Source organism: Brachypodium distachyon, chromosome 3 (assembly GCF_000005505.3).
Source record: "Brachypodium distachyon strain Bd21 chromosome 3, Brachypodium_distachyon_v3.0, whole genome shotgun sequence".
Classification (NCBI taxonomy): domain Eukaryota; kingdom Viridiplantae; phylum Streptophyta; class Magnoliopsida; order Poales; family Poaceae; genus Brachypodium; species Brachypodium distachyon.
Genome location: NC_016133.3, coordinates 57,197,730 through 57,206,066, shown reverse-complemented (window position 1 = coordinate 57,206,066; position 8,337 = coordinate 57,197,730).

Here is an 8,337-nt window from a genome sequence, read left to right as displayed (position 1 = left end):
CCCCCCCAACTTTCTCCGTTGTTTGGCATCCATCTCACATTATTCTTCTCATCTCATCTCATCGCATCCCACACGCGTGCTCCGCCCGCTGGACCGATGATCATTCGGGCATAAATGTAGTATATCTCCTCCTATGGGACCAGTGAACAGGGACGGGCACCACTGGCCAGCCAGCGCCGAAGCTTTTGGAAGGAATATTTGCTAGCCACTGTGCTTGCTGCTGGCGATGATGCTGATACGGATGGTTTGCTTTCGACGGGGGCGGCCGCAATGGCGTGCCGTGGCGCGGCTCCCGTACCTTTCAGCGCCAAAGCGGCCGGCCGGGATATTGGCATCACGAACAAACATTGGATGTGTAATTAACCGTCCGCAGCCACGCAACACCTTTTTCTCGACCGGGTGCAAGTGCAAGAGCAACCACGCAAATAAATGAAGCTATGTGGTTCGTTTTCTCTCGATGCATGAATGATGTGAAATCATAGGTGATGTGTAACATTGACAAGTGTTTTAGGTGAAACATTGATGTGGATATTTTGGATAATATTGATACTTATATGATGACTTCTATATTGTTTGGACTTAGTGCTTTGCTAGTGGTGTGTTGATCAATTAGTTTCTTATGTGAAAATATAGCGTGAGTTGTGTGAAACTTATCCTGAGTCAAGTCATGGACTTGTGCTCGTACTGGTTATTTGTGTGTTCGCTTTCAGGTGTTGCGAGTTAGAGGAACGTGGTCGATGATGGGATCGAGGGACGAAACTTGGGAGAAGCTGAGATCGAGGGATCAATGTCATGCGGGACGTTCGTGTGAGGGAACAATGAAAGTGAAGAAGACTACGATGATCCGGAAGAGCACCGGTTTGTCGTACGTTGTTTATACCGAAGATGTAAGGTATTGGAGATATTCGACACGCGATGGTCGAGTTTTGAAAACATCACAAAAAGAGTTGATGGCATGGAGTGGCATCGACGTGAAGACATGTAGGTCCAGCCGTGGCTGGATAAGAGCTGTTTAAAGATTAAACAGTAGCGTCATCAATATGGCGTCTGATGGAAAAGTGGTCCACATGAAAGTTGTGCGCGTCATCGAGACGAACAACTTTGATTTTGGAGTCGTCTCAATCCGAGGTCTTCTGTGGGCCCCACGGGCAGAATAACGACCGGGACAGAAGAGTTCGTGTTGGATTCGGACTCGATTTAGGCTCGCGAATTTTCCCTTATAAATAGAGGGCGTCCTAACTAGGGTTTTAGCAAGGACGTGAGAGAAGTCAGAACTTTGGATCTAGATCAATTCTTGGAGAGTTCTTGGATACATGGTTGCATCTTTTGTAATCGATCGACATCGTTGCAATAAAGAGATTCGTTGTCGGTGTCATCTCTGTTCTTCTCGGATCTTTGTGGAGTCTTCGTGCTAGATCTTTCTAAATACTTTGGTGCAGTTTTATCACGAGTTCATAATACTTTGCTGCAGGTTTATCACAAGATCAAAGAAAGATTGCGATTACTTCATCTTTCTTGTTATTCCTCGAAATCGATTATAAATTAATTCTCGTAACTTTCTGTCAGCTGCTACTGCTTTGATTATATCTTTTGATTGGTAAGTCCAATTGAGCCGATTCTTGTTGCGTTGGTTAGATGATTTCAATACCTCTCTTTTGCATACTCATACGTATTTTTTGGTTCATCCAATCAAAAGTTACGGCTGTTTTATTATCACGGACAGAAAGGTGATTTAGGGTTTGAATTTTCGAGATTTTTTTTAATTTGCTTCCGCGCAATCATTCACCCCCCTTCTGATAGCCTATCTCGATCTCACAAATGATGAATTAAACCCGCTTCGTGTTCCCGTCGAAGGTTCCCGAGCATATAGAATCTTCCGGGGAAATAGATAGGCGGTGGTAAATTGGTCGAATAACCGTGTGGTGCACTTGCGGTTTGCGAGCTATGATTTGATCTCGAGTCGTCTGGTATGAACACACATTTGTTTCGGATGATTCGGGGCACTAATGATCGATCCTAGCCTGTCTTGTAACGATGGCGACATGTATGGAGCCAGAGACAGACATCGCTTGCCGTAGGTTCAGTTCATGGCCGGAACGACACGGCCGTTTGTTCAATCGATTCGAGACGGATGGGACGGCAGCCGTGCTGTCCAGGGCAGCTGAGAAAACCTGTGGCATCCTTTCGCTTGCAAGCTAGCACCAGGACCAGGAGGCGACCGATGCCCCACGGGCTAGCTAGCTTGAGATTAATTTTGCTGACGCATGATGCATTGCGGCTACTGGACTACCGCTAGCTAGCTAGCTGCTTAATCTTGAAACGCCATTGCGACTACTGGTCTAGCTCGTCCGATGGATCGATCGATCACTTTGCATCTGGCGAGAGAGCGAAACAAAGTACACCAAATTGAGCCGGGTCTGTGTCTGTGTCTTTTGCCAGTCGCTTCATGGCAAACTCAAAGTTATCTTATGAGGACGCGCTTGCTAAAGGTTAATTTAAAGTGCATGCACGCGCAAGTAACTTGAGTACCCACTCAAAGCCACCCGTGGAGAAGCAGTACGTATACGTTAATACGTCGCCAGCTCGCTAGCTAATGACGGAAAGCCACGGCCGGCGTAGGACGTACATCGCGGGCCTGCGAGCAGCTGTGCGCGATGACACAAAAGGAAATTAAATCATGCGTGCATTGCATGGGTCTACATGCAGCTAGCATCTGTCTCCTCATCGCTTGTCGAGCACGCCAGTACGTGCGTGGCAGCATGCAGTGGTGTATGTGGACTTTAATTTGGTGCGCCTCACCAGCCGTGCATATACGCAAAAGCAGCAGATTCTAATATATCCCGTGATCGATATCGTGATGATCGCCAGCCAGCATATATCCATGTCCATCCACGGCTCCGGGCTCCGGCCCGGGTGCGCGCACTGTACTGCCGAGCCTTTTTCTTCTTTTCACCGGCCGTGCACTCGAGATCTGCCGGGACGGAGATCGATCCATACCGAGAAGAGAAACAAGTAGAAAAGGCGCGAGCTAGACCGTGTTGGCCCCAGCCAGAGTACTGAAGCGAAGCGCGCACTCATGTCTGATGAGTAGATCGAGAAGCCCCGACGCGGTTTGGCTGATCGGCCTGGCCTGATCTTGGTGGCCAGCCAGTCTAGGCTGACCGCGACGGCCGCGCACGCCATCCGATCGATCGGCGTCCACGATGCCGTGCCAACGTACACCACATACAGATCCCGTCGTTTCTATCGGGGTTCGCTTCTCTTCTGTTCTTCGGGGGGATTATGCCACCGGATCGGAGGTGCGATGCGAGTCACGCTGGCCGGCCTGGCTCTAGCTTTGCCGTGTGGCCAAGGCCGGCCGTGGAATGGATGTGGGTCTGCGATCGTTTTTGGCTGTTGGAGCGCACAACGGCCGGTTTCCTTTTTCGTCTTCGATCGATCCTATTCCCTTCTTCTCCTTGAATTGGTGGTTCATGCATGCAGTGCAGGCAGTTTCGGTGGGAAGAGATGTTACATGCTATAGAAGTTGTTGGAGAACACAATTTTGTTGTGCAAACAAAAATAGAGATGTTACACAGCTGCTATGTCCTAGGCCCAAAAATAACACCTAAAAACCTCAAAGGAAAATGATGCATTAATATGAACAATCTGATCTCCTTGTAGTCAATCTTCTACGGAGTATTATTTTTGCTGCACACATTCCTTGCCCATGATGTTACTCCCCTTATGATCTTTGCACATCCCTTGCAAAAAAGCACATCTGCAACAAAAGGTAGGGAGAAGTTAGAAAATAAAATTGCTTTCCTCCTTGATTTTACAATAAGATGTAAATGCAAGTTTGCCTAGAGTTTAATGTGATTTCATAATAACAACTAAATAAAGTTGCCCATTAGCTTAAAAATCAGTTGCATAAGTAAAAGTTGCTCAACACTTTCTATAAGAAGCAAATTAGTCCAGCGACTTCTAAAATTTCAAAAGCAATTATTGTTCTAAAGGAGTGGTTGGTCCGGCAACTGACTATTCAGATAAACTTAGTCCAGCAACTTCTAAAAAAATTCAAAAGCAATTCCTATTTGAATGGGTGTTTTTGGCCAAAGCAAAAAACTTCCTATTCCAAAATTGTTTGTAAGCAACTTACAATCGAATATATGGTTAGTTAGTCCAGCAACTTGTAGTTCAAAAAAGTCAAATTGGTCATGCACCTCTAAAATTCAGAAGCAACTAAATTTCAGAAACAACTACTCTGATCCCTAAAAAGTGTCAAATTAGTACGAAATGGGCGCCAATTTTTATGGAATGGAAGGGGTATTATTCTGAGAAAAGAAGTGTTTGGTCCAGCAACCTATATTCAAAAAAGCTTGTCTAGTAACTTCTAGTTTGAAAAAAAATTAATTGCTCATGCGACACTCTAGTAAAAAATTAGTTGGTTATCATCTTTCTATTATTAGCTATCCCTACATGAATGTTGCATAAATATAGTTTTGTATCTTTCGGGACCATCATCAGCAAAAAAAAAATGGACACCAAAGGAATTGCTAGTCAAATGTTTGCATAATCAATAATAAACTCCCAATTAAAAAATGTGAGCAGTGAAAAAAGAAACTCCTACTCAATGGTTTGTCTCATCAGTGACGCAACTCCAATTATAGAACAAGAATATGGTTTGATTAGCTAGTGCAACTTCTAATTTGTAAAGATGGACAACGGAAACAACTCCTAATCAATGGTTTGTCTATTGGATCATGCAACTCCTATTCAAGTACCATGCACAATGAGCCAACTCCTAAAATTATAAGCAACTTCTGCACAAACGTAATAGGGGAAAATTGCTTATATGGTTAGCAAAACTGCACCCAGGTGGGCCAGTACTAACAACAAGTCCTGAGAATCGAGAGTTCCCATTCATGTATACTGAATTTACTGACATCAACACATATAGTAATTTGCCCCTCTAAAAAACTGAGCACAGTCAATAGCAATCTAGATATAGGTAGAAAATTGCATACTCCACTTTTACCACCGAAATGAACACGTTAATTTACATGCTAACCCTGGAGCACTTCCTAATCCAGTCATATTAACCTAGTCTAATTCCAAAAACGCTTTCCCTAATATGGATTTTTGGGCTAATCATTCGAATCGCGGAAAATGCATATGGATCACATAGCTCTTATCCCATGATAAAGCAATTTCTAGTCAACTATAGTCTCTAGTGTGAGCAACTAAAATAGTTCAAAGAACATTAATTAGCCAAGTTAGAAAAGGCGACTTCAGGTGCTAGAGTGGGCAAGTATATCGACGAGAAGAAACGAGGAAATAATATAGATAAGCAACTAATTAAGGTTCTAAAAACTAACCTAAAAATAAAGTTGCATTAAAAAACCCAACTACATTAGCTAAGTCACGCAACTATATTAGCTTACTGTCGACTATGTTAAAAGAAGCAACTATAGTTTGTAGTGTGAGTAACTAAAATAGTTCAAAGCAACTAAATTAGCTAAGTTAGAAAAAGCGACTTCAAACATGGGGGTGGGCAAGTATATCGACAAGAAGAAGCAACAAAATAAAATAGTTAAGCAACTAATTAAGGTTCTAAAAACTAACCTAAAAATAAAATTGCATTTAAAAGAGCAACTACATTAGCTAAGGCATGTGACTATATCAGCTTATGACCAACTATATTAAAAGAACCAACTATAGTTTCTAGGTGTCAACTACTAAAATAATTCAAGGCGACTAAATTAGCTAAGATAAAAAAAACGACTTCAGGCGTGGGGGTGAGCAAGTATATCGACAAAGGAAAAAATTCCATGGCCCCATCTTATTACTCAAATCCTACGACAATGTATCTTAGAAAGCACAAAAATAAATCTACAGCCTGAGGTCTTCTTCGGCTGATTGCTACAATCTATAATCACTTATTAACATCACCGATTTGAGACAATTTCAGAAAAAAAGAAAATGAAACAAAGAGAAAGAGGAGAAGGAACAGAGAATGGAAGTCAGGGGAGCAGAGGGCTGATGTCACGGTCGGGGCAGTGTCCACCTTGCCGGCGTGCACAGGTGGGATAGCTGACCAACGTGAGCTGCTCTAGGCTCTAGCTGTTGACTGGAGGCAGAACATGGCGGCCGGACCTCAGTGGCGCAGTGGGCGGCGGGAAGTCAATAGCGGCTGGAGCATGGGCAGAGGGAGATTGGGGCAGCGTCGAGGGAGAGAAGGAAGGCATCGGGGGATCCGTTCCCTGCGCCAGAGGAGGACACCGGTGGCCAGAGCAACCAATATATGCGTGATTTGCCCCAAAAATCTGCCCCCAGAACGGCAGAAAAGCAACAAAACAGCAGCTGCTGTGGAGAGATTAGAAACAACCAGCCTAATCTGCAACCCCTCTCGCAACAAAAATCAACTACCGCGAGGGATCAAACACTGCGTGATTTGCACGAATACACACGAAGCTCAAGCCTAGAGTACGATGCAGTGCTCAACTCCACTCTGTCAAATCTCTTTGCGATACACAACAAATACGCACGCGCGCCCGCCACCCCCGCTCCCGTACCTAACCCCGCAACATGCCGTTCCGCCACTCCCCCGCGCGGCCACCCCAAACCCTATCGAACTCACCTGTGCGCAAGGCTTCGTCGCCGCGGAGAAACCTGACGCCAACCACGCCGCCGCTCGGTGAATCGCGCGATGCGCGCCTCTCACGTCCAGTTCCTGGCCCGACGCATTGGCGGCCCACGCCCGCTGAGCGAAATCGCCTCCGAGCTCGACACCTTCGCGGAGGAGACAGATTGGGTGGGGGATCGGGTGGGGGGAAATGAGGGAGGAAGAGAAGAGCAGCGCATCCCCACGATTATGTTCGAGAAACGCCAGCTATCTGGGTCCCACCCCGAAAACGTACGCTTGATCCCTGTCCGATGGGCGGTGTTGCGGTAAGAGATTGATCGCTCGTGAGCGAATCGGACAGTTCTGCGGCGTGTGCGCCCGACGAGAGCATTTAGGTAAGTTTCAATAAAAACTTGGTTGTGTGCACTGAGGATGCAGAGGCCGGTATATTCATTCTTCCTTTTGGAAAAGAAAAACTAAGCAAGCTACTATACGTATCCAAAACAAGATCTACACGCTCACGGAAATCATGATCACCGTGAGGAAGACAACCATCACGCGCGCATATGTGTATTTCTTGCAAGAAACATTCGCTACTAGTGTTTTAACTAAACTCCAAGCACACGAGATATTCCATGGCCCACCTCATCTTGACGAATGAATAAACGAAAATGTATCAAAAGAACAGTGCCCAGAGCTAATCAATCACATGCTGAGCCGGCCCCTGTTGTTTGGACCTAGAATGATGTGATCACCTTACTTACGACAACCTAACTTCACTCAAACCTCAGAATTAATTTCACAAACATTCGAAGGAAATGGTGGCAAAGAGAACTACACACATGTACGGATAATCATTGCGATTTATATATGCTGAAAGAGATAGCTAAACAACAATGTGACCGATAAATTAAGATCAACTTACAACAGAGCTGATTACTTCAAAAGACAATGCCTTCAAGCAGAGAAGGTGAGTCGTTGCTTGGATAGATGGAGTATTTCGCCCCTGAAGCTCCGTTGTTTGTCATTTGCGCTTATGTTACGGAACAAAGTGAGAAAATGAATCGACCTCAGCAGAAAACAAATGGAAGTGGACGGGCAAACCTACCGAAAACCCAAACAGTGAAGAGGGTCAGTTCTATTCTTCTAATCGAGAGACGGAAAGCTAAAAAAAAAAACCAAACAGTGAAACTAAATCCAGATCAACAGCAACGAGCCAGCAAGCCTATGTTGTGCAAAGCTAGAGAGAGACCGTGCATTAAGCGCCCTGCCTCTCATCCGCTCCACCAGAAACCAATCTCAATCTCTCTCGTGGGCGGCACGTACACAGCAACAAGTTATTCCCTGACTCCACTCCGCCGATCAAAATTCCCCGTGGGCCAACCCCACGGCACGAGACGACCAAAGGAAGACTCGGACGGCTCTGTCATCCGTGCGTCCAATTGTTCCCAAATCACACATCCATCGCGCCTACCACTTGAAGAACCCACCATACGTACAGCCCACCTCAGCCCCGCCTGACCCGAGACGAATCCGACATGGAAGCCTGACCCACGACACTGACGCCGTAACCCGATTATATTCCCAGTTTAACACGGACCGCCGTGTCAGCGACGCAGTACTAGCGCTACTCATCTCCGCCCGACACGGGAGCCAATCAAGCTTCCGTAGCAAAGGACCGTGCAGTACGTACGTACACCGGCACTTGGGTTGCTCCAAGCTATAAAATTCCC